The sequence below is a fragment of the Oreochromis aureus genome, linkage group 23, assembly GCF_013358895.1.
Source record: "Oreochromis aureus strain Israel breed Guangdong linkage group 23, ZZ_aureus, whole genome shotgun sequence".
Classification (NCBI taxonomy): Eukaryota; Metazoa; Chordata; class Actinopteri; order Cichliformes; family Cichlidae; genus Oreochromis; species Oreochromis aureus.
The window spans coordinates 14317514-14331567 of NC_052963.1; the positions used below are offsets into that span (position 1 = coordinate 14317514).

Genomic DNA, 14054 nt, shown 5'->3' on the forward strand with positions numbered 1-14054 from the left:
TGCTCCGATGTTTTCGGAGATGTCGCTAGCTCAGCTAACAGTGAGCTGACAGAGTGTACCGAGCTCACAGCTCCGGTGTTCCAGCTTAAATGTTTTTTACGTTAACCGTTTAGATTTGTGTGTTCCACATGTTGCATCTGCAGATTCTCATTTTCACCGAACGGTCGTCTCTTTCCGCCTGATCTTGTGTCTCTGTGTTTCTGTAACATAAATAATGAGCCGACATTTTCCTCACAACACCAGCGATCAGCTCGACAGACCCTCAGTTTACCTGCACACATCCTGCTCACCTGTCAGCTGTTTAACACCTGCTCCTTATTCGGGAAAACTTGCCCACGTTACCTGGTGATAGTCACAGTTTAACGTGGGCAGCTGCAGCTCGATATAACGCAATGTCGGCGCATTATTCTGCACAAGTTAAGTAAATGTAGTTTTTTTTTTCTGGAGCTCAGGACTGCTGTAGCCTGTGTTTCCATCACAGTGACTGACCTGGGATAAAGACGACAAACGGGATTTAAACGGAGAGCGATGGACACCTAGAAAACTACAGAGCACTTTATCAGCGGCTGACATCCAGTCACTGGCACACAGCTTTAAATCCTGAGTTTTAGCTCTCAGTGGTTAAACACTGGACTTAATTCACTCAGGGTCTGTCTGTCGGTTCTGGCAGTCCTGACCCCCAGGGCCAAATGAATAATTAATTAATTAATTGAATTTGTCATAAATATGTATTTAATTAATGTTAGTTAATTAATGACACATTTAATTCATTATTGACACATTTATTAATTATTTAACGGTGTATTTAATTAATTCATTTTGGCAGTCCTGGCATTCCATACAAAAATGCACGCAATGTTTTTTTCTGAATTAAACAGTGTTGTTTACAGCGGGAAGAAACTGTAAAAACTGCATTTTCTAAGGACAGTGCAAGCAAAAACTCTCCTCTTGCGAACAAAAACACCACCAAAAACAAAACACCCCCTCCCTTCCCTATTGGTGTTAAAGCATACTTTGTCAAACAATCAAAAATTATATGGCAACATGTGGCATTTGGTTGTTTAGGAAGAGACGGACACATTTAGGAGTTTTGTGACATTTAGCGTGTTTGGAGTCTATAGTTAGTGTGCAGTTAGTGTTTAGTGTAGTCGTTGTTTTGTTTTGTTTGTCAGTTATACTGATGAATGCCACAGTTGCTCAAAAAAGTTACCAAAGGCAGACTGCAGTGTAAATGCTAGGGGTGTGTTTGGCAAGAATCTGGCGATACAATATGCATCACAATACAGAGGAGACGATACGATATATTGCTGTACTAAAAGCCAGATGATATTTGTGTTTGTGTTAATTGTAGGAAAACTCACAGTAAACAGTCTAAACTCTTAAATGTTTGACATGAGCAATCTCAACTAAAATAGGGGGATACAGTTCACTAGAGGAAACAAGTTATTTGGATGTGTTACCATTTGGCCACGGTCTGCAAGAAGACCTAAAGTGTCCCCCTTAAGCTGTGCGTACACTGTGCGATTTTTTTCAGTCGCTTTATTCAGCTCCTGCTCAACCCTGTACGATTGAATCGAAGGGGTTAGAAGTTCGTAGGTCACGATCCATGGTCTCACAATATGCGGCCCAATGCTCTGATACGACCTGAGTGCTCACACTGATGGTCCACTGATGGTCCACTGATGGTCCACTCCCTCTCTATCTTTCACACACACGCACACACACACACACACACACACACACACACACACACACACACGCACACCACCACCATCAACTTTGCAAACTTGCTAATGAAAAACATTGACCAGCAGCTGCAATTGAGCAGCAACGTCCATCCAACTCTTTTCACGGTTGTTGCGGTCGTGATAATTTTGTGAGGCCACATCGAAAAGGCTCGGATGAGCTTCCCAACGTTCTACAAGTTGGGCCTCCATCGCTTGTGTCCAGATCACACACTGCACTGCCATGCTACTTCGTCTTTTTCATTTCCATTTCTGTGTTTGTGCGTGCGCAGTGTGACAGGTTGTGTTAAATCGGGGCGACCAGAATTTCTAACAGGTTTGAAATTCTGGCCGCAACCATATGATTGCTGATCGGGAGCTGGTCGTGAGGTGTTACTTGCTTCTTGCTACCCCATGTGTACTACATGATATATGACACATGACTAAGGTGAAACTTGGGCCGATCCCCAAAACGGTTGAACAACTAAAAATTCATCTTAACTTCTGCCAAAAATCCCACAGTGTATGACCAGCTTTAGATCAGTGGGAATTTGTCTTTACTGCGAACTGAGAGGATCCCAACCACAAAAAAGCCATTTGCTTCTGGAAAGACAGCTTTATGGGCAGACTAGACTATGACTGAGCTATATAATGACAACAGTATCTTTGGTGCATCAAAGGTGATCCTTTGAAATCTAAGAACCGTGTACCAGATGTTAAGCCTGGTGGTGGTAGGATCATGCTCCGGGGCTGATTTGCTGCCAGTGGTACTGATCAACTGCACAAAATGGATGGAATAATGAAGAAGGAGGACTACTAAAGTGAGTTTACAATCCAACATAGAAACCGATCTTCACAGATGGAAAACTTCTATATTCAATGTTATGCCAAATCCTCAACTTATTAGTAAAAGAAAACAATTTTCATTATAAAATATGTTCTGATGACATTCAGTTGGATCTGATTTACACATCAGAGGCTTGGTCAAGTAAATGAACATGAAATAAAGAGAAGAAAAAACTGCATGAGAAAATATTCAATAAGTGACTTTCCGTGAAGCCGTGCTGTCACACTGTGGCTAGACTGAGGGTTTGTCAACCGTCAGATGACACTGCATCACAGAATTTTTGCTAACCACTTTGTTCTTTTCATGACCACAACTCAGCACCTTATGAGTGTTTGCAACCTGGTAATGCACCGTGTGCCAAAACTGTGAACAACTGAATCTATTCTGAGTGCAGATGAAACTTCTACGAATGCAATAACTCTAGATGTTATCACACTAACTACATACGTGATAATGCAATCTTTGTGTAATTTAAAACTCTGAAGTCAAGGTTATAAATGGCTGTTTTTAATTACTTTAGAGTTTACTTATATATTTCACTTTTACAAACTGCTTATCTTGCCTTGTTTGGTGTATTTTTATTTTTTTTTTAGCACAGCCGCAGCATATATTTGCCTTCACTCCAATAAATTCCCCTTTTCCTTAGCAACCAAATGCCACACGCTGGCATATAATTTTGTGAATGCCTGACATGCTGTATTTTTTCCTAATAGGAAGAGTCATGTTTTATTTCAAAGTTTTTTTTGTTTTTGTTTTTTTGTATCCTTAGATAAAACAGTTTTTATTATTTCTTCCTGCACTCAAGCTGATGACAGTATTTGGGGAAAAAGCATGGGCTACATTATTTTTCACAACTCTGGTTTTACTTGATCCATCAGCACAATTTAAACACTTTAATGTAGTTTGAAGTCTGCACTTCTGACCCAAATTGAAACAAGACTCAGTAAATGTTCGAAGTAATCTTAACTTGATCATGTGATTTGGATGCTCCAACTTGTCTGTAGACTCTAGAGTGTAATATGTTCCCCATTTATCACTTCTAACCAACTTCATTGCAATTCACAAATTGTTTTACCAGCAAGTGTGAGCACCTCTATGAAAGCATACATTTTGGCAGTTTGCTGGTCTGGAGTATTCAGCTGTGTGTCATAATCACAATGTCATAATCTTCCCAGCAAATTCACCCCAGGGTCAAACTGTGCAGTGGTCAGAGAAAGCTCAAAAACCCAGGAGCTACATCTCAGACTCTACAGGCCTCAGTTAGCATGTTAAATGTTAAAGTCCAAGACAGTACAATTAGAAAAGAGTTGAATAAGTGTGGCTTGGTTAGAAGGGTTGCAAGGAGACAGTCTCTTCTCTCTAAAAACAGCATGACAGCATGGATGCAAGTTTGGTAGCAAAGTTGCAAAGCATACCAGCACAAACACCTCATACCAGCTGTCAGCACAGTGGTGAAGGGGTGATGAGTTGAGCTTGTTTTGCAGCTACAGAACCTGGGCCCCTTGCAGTCATTGAGTTTTCCATGAACTCCCCTGTATACCAAGTACTCTATAGTCAGAAATGTGTTTGCGTCACACAGCAGGGCAAAGTTCCCAGAATGACTGAAAAAGACAAGAGTCAAGGTGTTGCAATGGCCCGGTCACAGTCCAGACCTCAACCTGACATTCAGTGCAGGGAGCTTAAGATAGCTGTACATAAACAAATGTCACAAACTTCAATGATCTGAAGAAACAATGTAAATGGTAAATGGACTGATTCTTATATAGCGCTTTTCTACTCTCCCGGAGTACTCAAAGCGCTGTATACAACATATCACATTCACCCAATCACACCCATTCTCACAAGCACTTTATCTGTACTTAGTGCTTATTCTAACTACATTCACACACATTCATACTCCGATGGATGCATCGGAGAGCAACTTGGGGTTAGTATCTTGCCCAAGGATACTTGACATGCAGACTGGAGGAGCCAAGGATCGAACCACCAACCTTCCGATTAATAGGTGACCTGCTCTACCTCCTGAGCTACAGCCAGGAGGTAGAGCTAAAGAAGAGTGAGCCAAACGTCCTTGTGAAACACTGATGGTCATACAGAAACAATTTGGTAACGCTACTGCTGCTAAAAGATCGCTCTACAAATGACTGAATCATGGAGTGTTCTTAGTTTTTCAGAGTACTCTATAGATTTCTATGAAAACACTCTTTTTCACATGATTGTATGTTTGTTTGTTTTCTTGTGACTGTGCTATGAGGATTAAGTTATGATTTTCTTAACAGTGCAGCAGAATTTGAATTAAGACTTTCCATGTTGTCCAGTTTCAGGCAAGGGAACTGAAAAGTGTGCTGAGGATAAATGATCAATTAGGCAGATGTAAATGAACAACAGCTAGAGGCTGGAGGCTCTGACATCACACCTGATGGAGAACCTGAAGAGTTTGTCCTTGCTCACCTTCGGCCCCAGCTGAGCTCACTGCTGAACCCTTTTCAGTTCACCTACTACACCAACATTACGGTAGATGATGCTGTCATCCACCTCTGACATGAATCCCTCGCCTGGCCTGGAAATAGTTTGGGGCACTATGAGAATTATGTCCTTTGATCTCTCCAATGCTTTCAACACCATTATACCCACAATCCTGAAGGACCAGCTGGATTACACAGGTGTGGACCATCACCACATGGATCCTGGTGAGTCTTACCAACCACCCTCAATACACAAGTGCCCATAATTATGTGTCTGAATGGGAATTTTGCAGTATAAGCACCCCACAGGGAACAGACCTGACTCCATTTCTATCACAATATAAACAATTGACTTCTCCTACACTTTTGATAAATGATTCCTGCAAAAGTCTGATCATTCAGTAATTATTGGTAAATGGGGACCACGGGAAGTACAGAAGACTTACTGAGGACTTTGATGACTGGTGCCAGCAGCTCCGCCTCCAGATTAGCACTGGGAAAACCAAGACAAACATTCTCCACCTAAGAAAAGTGAACAGGGAATAAACATTAAGATAGAGGACTCAGAAACAGTGTGTTTATCTGACCAATAAACAGTAGCAGACACATCTCTACATCAACTGTTCAGAGGAGACTGTGTGAATCAGGCCTTTATGGCCAAATAGCTAAGAAAACACTACTAAGGAAGAGCAACAAGCAGAAGAGATTTGTTTGGACCAAGAAACACAAGGGATGGACATTAGACCGGTAGACATCCATGCTTTGGTCTGATGGGTCCAAATTTGAGATCTTTGATTCCACCTGCCATGTTTTTGACTGATACAGAGAAGGTGAACTGATGGTCTCTACATGCATGGTTCCCACCATGAAGCATGGAGGAGGAGGTGTGATGGTGTGGGGGTGCTTTGCTGGTGACACTGTTGTGGATTTATTCAAAACTGAAGTCACACTTCGAACCAGCATGACTACCACAGCATCCTGCTGCAACATGCCATCCCAACCAGTTTGCGTTTAGTTGGACCACCGTCTTTTTTTTCCAACAGGACAATGACCCCAAAGACATCGCCAGGCTGTGTAAGGGGTATCTGACCAAGAAAGAGATTGATGGAGTGCTGTGGCAGATGGCCTGGCCTCCACAGTCACCTGACCTAAACCATATTGAGATGGTTTGGGATGAGATGGACCACAGAGTGAAAGCAATAGAGTCAACAAGTGCTCAGCACCTCTGGGAACTCCATCAAGACTCTTGGAAAACCGTTTCAGGTGACGACCTCATGAAGATCAAGAGTGTGCAAAGCAATAATCACAACAAAGGGTGGCTGTTTTGAAGAAATTAACATATAACTTGTTTTGAGTTATTTTTAACATTTTGGTTTGCTACATCATTCCATATATGTGTCATTCATAGTTCTGATACCTTCAGTGAGAATCTACAATGTAAATAGTCACGAAAATGAAGCACAATTTTGTCTTAACCAGGTAACTTTAGGGTTAGCTCTGGGTTTTATGTCCTACAAAGGTGATTTGCTTTTTACTGGGGTATATTGCCATGGTAACTTGTGCTTTAGACCCAATCTGTCCCAGACTGGAGCCATATCTGAATTCTCTTTTTATATTCTGTCTTTACTCTTAAACCTTGCAGCTGACAGAAGAAAAACTAAATCATCAAGCAGGTTAAGGTTCAACTCATTTTCACTGATTATTTTATTCACAGCATGTTTTAAGTGTAATGCAGAGTATTGCTGGGAAAATACATTTTTGCTTGCTATCGAATTAAAACTACTGAATGAAGCACAGACTGCATCTGGAGACAAACTAAAGTGATTCCATGTCTCTTCTGTTAGTCTGTGAGAGAGTTAGCTTTAACATTTGGATGCGTCCAATCTGACGTTTCAGAGCTTTAATGTGTAGCAACTGCCTTACAAATAATAAATTCAAATTAAACTGTTTAATCCTCTCTATGTGCTAAATGTTCGTTTTAATGCAGCATTAATCTCATGGTATTAACAGTGCTGCATTTTGCCTCGTCTCTGATTGGAGCAGGCGGCACTCATCATGTTGTGTGGAAGAAGACTTCAGCTGAACAACAACGCATGACATATTACACCCAAGTTAACAAAAACTAAGCCAAATGGATTTTCGGTATTTTAAAAAAAATGTAATTATTCTGATTGTTTACCTATTTTTTAGACACATTTGTTTTATTTATGTAAAAATAACTTCAAACAGCTGCCTGCAAATATGCCTCTTTACCATTAAGCCAGCTGTGAATGACAACCTGCAGCTGCATGCTGTTGTGGTCATTGGTGTCACATTAGGTTTTGAACCACAAACAGAGACGTTTCTTAGAACTGGTGGGCTAGTGATGTAGGTATTGATGTAAATAATTGCTTAAGGTGGTGCTGCAGCAATGTATAAAAACTGAAGCCCTCAGAGCCAAGTGTTATTTTTTCTTCTGTTACTGAGGTGAACTATAACCTGCTCAGGTAGAATTTAATAACAGCGTGTCTGAACTGTACTTGACTTGATCTCTGCTCATCTCCAGGCTTCACTTCTCATTTGGTAAGAACTTGTTGGCTTTTGCATACTTCCAAGAAAGAGGGAGAACTTACTCTCCTGCCACACTTATACTCACATTCACTATCCAGACATTGGCTTCAAAACATGCTAGCATCATCTGGGTTCTGTGAGCATGCATATAATGCATAAGTATTGCAATTACTGCATGTCGAGACAGAGGCCTGTCTTCATTGATTCATGTACAAATAAAGTTTAACTTTAATTCCACTTTCAGGGCATTTGATTCACTGAAGTCATCTTCACCACCTGCTCTTCCAGACGACGGACTCGTGCCCGAACACCTGCAGTTAACCAACCAAACACTGATCAGTAAGGTAAAAAATAAGGTATATATCCTCATTTGGAAAAGTGTGAATTCAAGATAATATTTTGTTATGATAGCTAAGACACAGGTACTATTATTAACTGCAGTCAGCCATTTACCTATGTACGGTTCAATGTGTGGTTGTAAGTAGAGAACTCTTAATGCCTTTAGGTCCACATCATAAATTCATCTAAAAAACAACAACATAAGCAAACAAGCAAAAAACCTACCAAGGTTATTTAAAAGGCTTTAAATAAAAAACTCCCCTCCAAACTTTTAACAAATAACCAGAAACCTTTTTGATGATTTTCATGTTTTGTAAAAGCTAAAGTGATAAACAACATATGAACCTTTATGAAGCATATTTTATTTATTTATTGCTAAGATTATACCAAGTTCTGATCAGCAAACTTTATCTATCATGGCTTTGTGAAAAGTCAACTGGTTTAACCTGGTAAATGCAGCCTTTTGTAATTATTTGGCACATAATATCCATAATAATGTCTGCATGTGAGCATTTGTATGTAAATAATTAATTATTGCCTTAAAAAAAAGTAATATTGTTAAAAAAATCCACAATATTATTGTTCAAAAAGTTATTTTATGCATCAAAAATTAGACTGGTTAAGATATTGAATTGTTGGAAGCTTTTATATTGATTTAGATTGATTTTATAATGTAATTATTTAAAAGGAATTAAATTGAATACGAAATTCATGTGATGTGTTTTTATTAATAAAGTAAAATGGTTGTTATTAGTGGTAAATGATTGGACTTTGCTAGATGTACCTCAGAGCAACAGGAATTCCTTACGTACATATTGAACCGTAAATAGCAAAGTAGATGCGCACACCGTTTTCAAGAGTAGGTAGAGGGACCGTACACACGGCATAACGGTGTCAATATTAGACTGAAGGTGTGTTTCACAGACACAGACACTAACCTGCAGTCTTTACAGTGAAGACGCACAAACATCAACCCGACTGGAACATCACTGTATGAAAATATATGATCTGTATTTGTCTTAGCTTCATAGTTACACTGTTTGAACTCAAATATTAAACCAAACAGGGGTAATTACCTGTCCAGCAGAGCTGTGTGTAGCCATCAGTTAGAAAAGTAATCAGGTCCTGATCTCCTCTCAATAGTCGCTCTGCTGGCTCTTTTTTTTATTTCCAGCTCAGGTTAACTCTGTCTGCTTCTGTCTTTTCCTTTCTTGCTGGTTCTGTGTCTTTTGCTTAAGTCAGCCACCTCCGGCGGATATGCAGAGGGGGTCTGCGCTGTGCGTGCACCTCAGGTGCATGCTTCCGCTTTTCAGGGTGTTTCAGTTTCAAAAAAGAAGTTTTGAGAGCTGCCAAAAATTATGTGACAGTCATAAATCTTTGAAAAGTGGCTCTTAAAATGTCGGAAGCAAGAGAGAAGAGGAAAACAGAGTCGTGCTTGTGGCCTCAGTATGTGACTTTTAAAGGGTGAACCGAACATGTTTACATATTTTGTCTGGCCAAAAGATGATGATGTCATAAAAAAGAGGTGCTATGGTACTACGTTTTACATCTCTTGGTTTACAGATCTTAGCCCTCTCCTCTTTACAGAAACTCTCTAAATCCTTTAAGTTTCTTGACTGCCACTTGGAAAGTTTAAACTTCAGCTTCCTCCACAGATTTTCTACAGTACTGAGGTCTGGAGACTGACTAGACCGCTCCGTGATCTTATAGTCCTTCTCCATTAGTACATACTCAGATCGGCTTGATGTGACTCAACTCGTTTTCCATTGCAATCAAGTACCACCTAATGTGCATGTGGTAATTACGGCAAAGTGGCCAAATGTCTGTGATCTCATTCATATGCAACACGAACACCACAACAAAGGAAAATGTTGCAGGGGGACTGTAGACCTGAAGAAGGTCGATGATCTTGTATTGTCCCTGTAGACCTCAGTAAAAAGTCCTTTGAGTGCTCTTTGGTCTTGCCATGATGGTGTAGAAGTTGGATTGGAAGAAACTGATACTGTGGACAGGTGTGTTTTTTACACAAAATAAACTGAGATCAGGAGTATCTGTAATTGATTAATTGTAATCCAATCTGTGTGAACCAGAATTCTGGTTTGGTTATAGGGGATCAAATACTTAGTTCAATCAATAACATGCAAATCAATTAAAAACCTTCATGTCATGTGTTTTTTTTTTTTTCTGAATTTTGGTTGATACTCTGTCTCTCCATTCAAATCAAACTACCATAAATATCAGAGACTGTTCACTTCTTTGTAAGGGAGCAAAATTACAAATTAAGCAGGAGATTAAATAATTATTTCGACTAGTGACAATATTTTTGCTGCTTTAAATTCTTATTGTGGAAAATGTTCCTGTATTTCTTTCTCCAGGAAACACTGAGGATCCCGTTTGCCTGTTTGCTGCTTGTGCTGCTCTTTGCCACTGGACGCTCAAAACTAGCTAATCGTCAACTCAAATGGCCGCAGAAAGAAACCCGTTATGAAGGGTTTATACGACAACATGTAGATGCTAGTATGACTGTGGAAAAATGTGATGAAGAAATTAAAAAAAAGTGGATCTACAATGTTGACAACAGTTGTAAGACAACTAACACGTTCATCCTTAGTAATGACAAACCGGTCAAAGACATTTGTATTGACCAAGGATCACCTTATGATACTTCCCTTACAAAGAGTAAAGAAAAGTTTAATATTGTTATATGTAAACTAAATAATGGAGCCAGGAAACGCAACTGTCAGTATAATGGCAGATTTCACAGTAATGTGAGAGTTGTAGTCCGATGTGAAGGAAGGTTACCTGTGCACTATGCAAAGCACATAGAGACTATTGAATCCAATAACGCAACTACAGGAAAGATTTCCATGGACTCTACTTCTGTACCCACAAATATACATGTCTGAGATAACAAAAGAGCAACATTTATCATCAGCTCTAACTAACAGTGACTGGAAACATCTTCCATATTATAGGTTTTTACTTGAGTCTGTCTTTTAAGTGCATACATGTTTTGCATGTGTTCAACTTCTATTTCCACACATATTGTATGAAAAACAGTTAAACGATTTTTACTACAATGCTGTAGAAATGCATGTAGAAAAAAAATGTATTAAATGTTATTGATAAGAAAAAAGACAAAGGAGTGAAAAAACATGAAATTTGTTATTTGGTTCTTTTATCATTGATACTGATATATTAAGATCAGTGACCACAGAATACAGATGTATGTACTACAGTTATGTGTTAAAATAATGTGAAAGGTGATTTTGGTAACTTTTGGATCCAGCTTGCTTCTAATAAATGATTTATTGTCTGATCACAAAATAAATGTGTAAAAAAAAAAAGTTCTTTGAACACTTCAAACATCAGGACTCACAAGTTGACATGTCTTTGCTCAGTGCCCTGTGTGTTTTTTATATGATTTTTTGTTGTATTGACAAATTTACTTGTATAATTAGAATCCACTATGTACTTATTTTGTCCTCAATTACAATAAACAAACAGCACAAAAAAGCAAACACAATAAAAACTATTTGCTGCTTCTGAACCATTTGTTCTAGTATTTTGTTGCCGATGGATAAAACTCAGGCTCAGGAGGTAGAGCGGGTCGTTTACAAATCAGAAGGTTGCTGCTTCACTTCCTGGCTCCTCCACTCTGTATGTCAAAGTACTGTATGTTCCGCACTACAAGGCGCTCTAAAAATCCTTTAATTTTCTCAAAAATCAATAATGCGCCTTATGTATGAATTCTGGTTGTGGTTACTGACCTGGAACCAATTTTATGTGGTACACAGAGCTCAAAAATCTGTCAAAAAATGTTGCACTACGACTTCGGTAAGCTACGAAGCTGCACTGCTTGATGGATTGTCAGAGCATTAGGCTATCGTAGTCATGAGCCTCACAGAGTAATCTGGGTCCAAAACTCGGTCGGCTGCAGGTCCCAAAGTCAAACAAACACTGCAGCATCACTGAGAGTTAAAAACTGTCTAAATTCTTTCATCTTTAATAAAATCATCAGCGTTGCTGCTTTACCAGGTGTAACAATTAAGTTTAACATCCAGACATCCATGGAAACAGAATTTATTAAATTTAACGGAGTTAGAAGTTAGCAGGAAGTTAGCTCGCTAGTTTCCACCTAAACATGATATTCTATGTTCTGACTGAGAGATTTCTGAAAAAATTCAACGTACAGCTCTGCTATCACTTCCAACATAAATGAAGACAGAAAACTAAACAGCAGTGATGTTTGGTACTGGAGTTTGACTAGCTGGTAATAATGATGTGCTACGTGATTGCTAGTGACACAGTTATGTTAGCATAACATAAACACAGTGAAGCTGGAGGATGAATGCTAACTTTTTTCCACTCAATAAAAGTTAACGTGAGGGTTCCTGATGGTTTGGCACAAATGCAGTCGCATGGCAGGATGCTGTAAACAGACCAGACTTCAGGAGAACAACTGAGATAATCCATCCACAATACGAGGTTAGTCATTAATATACTGCAACAACATGGGAATAGAGCAGCTGCGAGAGAATTCAACATTAATGAATCAATGGTACAGAAGTGGAGGAAGCAAGAAGAAGGAGTTAAGTAAAGTTTGACTTATCTGACTGTTTTGTTTCGCTTTATGCGCCTTATAATCTGGTGCGCCTTATGGTTCGAAAAATACAGTATCCTTGAGCAAGATTCATAAATAAAGTGACACTAAATGAATTTGTTTGTATAAAAGTCTGATGACTATGAGTACAAATTTACGGCAAATCCTACAGCTCCTCATATTCTTAACAATAGATGATCTGTTTAACTGTACCTTACTTTGAGTAAGACACTAGGATTTGCATGTAAATTAAATTCAGACTGAAGGCCCATCATCCACGTGCCCTAATCAGGTAACAGTCCAAATGTCTGTTTTGTTGAGTCCCACATATTGGGCACTTATTCTTATTCATATTCTTAATCTGTTGCAGCAGTCACAATGCTGCTTATAAATTATATTCAGACTGATGAGTCTTCACTGATGTCCCTAAAACAAGTAAAGCTCCAAATGTGGATGTTGTTGTTTCTTCAGTTATTACTTATAAATATTTTGAAATGCAGGCATCTCATGTTCCAGTTATGTAGCCTAATGTAACACAGTCATTGCTCTCACTGCTACTGCTGCAGAGATCAGGGTCAAAAACTGTGTGGCACCCACCCATGCACACACCAGAATGAATGAACCCTTCCTGTATAAATGCAGTCCCTCGAGACGTGACTGCCCCTCAGCATCTCTGTTTATTACACCAAAGCAAGTTTGAGAACAAAAAGAATAAATGGCTCTCTGTTGCTTGTTTATGTGTTTCTATGCACGAGCACCCTGTGGTGTTAATAATGACCATGTCTTTCAATTTGAAATGACTCACAAAGTTACATTTTTGGCTTTAATGTGCTTTTAATTCTATTAACAGACTGCTGACTGTAGCTCTCTGATATACATTAGCTTATAATATTAGGGAGAAAACTGGGCGTCTCTGTTCAGTCATTAACTGATAAATAACCCCTTACTTCACTTGCCTCAGTCCTCCTGTGTGAAAGCTGAAAACATGTGAGGTCTGAATTCAACAACAGGTCACATGATATAATTTCTGTTGATGATCACACTGAACACGGAGCTGTTACCCAATGATTTCTCTAATAGAGTAAAAAGATGTTTTAACGGACCAACGCTGTGTTCACAATAATCACAACAGTAATACAGCTGTATCTCACATGCAGAGTTGTCTGTTGTTGATGTCTGTCCAACATAATAATCTCCTTTTCAAATCAGAACAGTTCTTCCAACAGCCAAGCTTTTTGTAAAGAAGTTATAAATCAGTTCAATCACAGCTCAGAGTAAATGTTTTTTCTTACGTTTCTCAGCATCTCTATCTTTGAGTCACATTGTGGAGAAATCACCACAGCACTGTTTTTCTTGTACACAACAATTAGGGCAAGAAAGGACAATGAACGCGTTGGTCTGTGTGAACACAGTGGCAACACTTAGTGTTAAAAATTAAACTGCCCATATGGTCTGTACTTTATTCACATCAAGTAAATAAGCAAATCTACAAATGTGACTTTAACAATGTTACTGTGTAAATTATG

General features: G+C 39.0%; 1 long non-coding RNA gene across 2 annotated transcripts; it reads left to right on the forward strand.

Annotated features, from left to right (window-relative positions):
- The first annotated feature begins 7276 nt into the window (after positions 1-7276).
- LOC120436124 lies at positions 7277-11460 on the forward strand. Of its 2 annotated transcripts, none has more exons than XR_005610160.1 (3): positions 7277-7598; positions 7831-7942; positions 10301-11460. It is a non-coding gene; the product is annotated as an uncharacterized LOC120436124 (long non-coding RNA). The 2 variants fall into 2 exon arrangements; XR_005610159.1 differs by having other exon boundaries at positions 7831-7930.
- Positions 11461-14054: the final 2594 nt, after the last annotated feature.